Source organism: Pyxicephalus adspersus, chromosome 2, assembly GCF_032062135.1.
Source record: "Pyxicephalus adspersus chromosome 2, UCB_Pads_2.0, whole genome shotgun sequence".
NCBI classification, from domain to species: Eukaryota; Metazoa; Chordata; class Amphibia; order Anura; family Pyxicephalidae; genus Pyxicephalus; species Pyxicephalus adspersus.
Window position 1 is genome coordinate 149,128,707 of NC_092859.1, and position 992 is coordinate 149,129,698.

A 992-nucleotide genomic window follows, 5' to 3' on the forward strand; every position below is an offset into this window, starting at 1 on the left:
ATAAGATTTGTTGATGTCACTTCTGTGCTGCTCCTTGTTCTCTTTGCTGGAGGCTTTGACATAAGGAAGCAAAGACCTGCCTTTATGATACAGTGCATAACAAGATAAGTAAGCCAGTATGTTGGCAATAGAGAAAAGATCAGGTGTAGGGCGACCAAAAACAATACCGTTAGCTAGTCCTTTGCCATTTAATTTTAGCTCACATTCAGTTCCTACCTAATCCAAATGTGTTAAGAAAAATTCAGGACCTGTGTAAAATTGTGTAAATGTATATTGAGCCTCCTATAGACTCCCAATGGTCCTATGGGCTGTAAACCCACAGGTATGTATCTTGTTAAAAATCTTTATTGGATTATATTTAGATGACAAAAGTTATATTATTAAATCAAATGGAGTCCTTTTTTAGGGATGTATCTGTATTTATGGCCACAGTTGCAGAAACAAGATGTACAGATTATGGGTCACATCTTTCACTCAACAGCTTCTTCCCATAGCTCTATGCAGCTGTGCTACAGTATAAAAAAAGGCAGATAAATGAAGGAAATACTGACACCAATTTTAAGATGTTTCCTTTCCAAAGAAAACCGCTAATCTAAGGTTAATCTACCATCTAGTCAGATATCCCCCGCAGGATTCCTAGAAACATTGTTGAGATTTATGCAGCATTTAATGGCACAGGGGACAATGCTGTGAGCATTCAGCTCCATCAGGATTCACCTGAACTGTGGATGGATGTTCCGATGTGTTTAAAAAGTCAACAAATAAATAGTTTTAAAAAGCAATCTTGTCATAAATAGCTTCTGATTATTCTGCAAAGTCCCATCTAAGCGTTTAACTCCTTGAGCATTAAAACAGCCTGAAACAAATTGCCCTTTAGCAATGGCCGGTTTACACAGAGGGCTTTTGTAGTGTGTACTGAATGCCCCAACGGGCGTTGTCCAGTGCTACATCCATTTTAGGCTAAAGACCAAACATGTTGCTCTTCATTAAGA

The 992-nt window shown here is 38.2% G+C and overlaps 1 protein-coding gene across 1 annotated transcript in view; it reads right to left on the reverse strand.

The window, feature by feature from the left end:
* Positions 1–329: 329 nt before the first annotated feature.
* Positions 330–992, reverse strand: part of MAN2A2 (mannosidase alpha class 2A member 2) — a gene marked incomplete in the record, with an annotated part of 99,434 nt that continues 98,771 nt past the window's right edge. The window contains 1 exon segment of the mRNA XM_072402755.1: positions 330–992.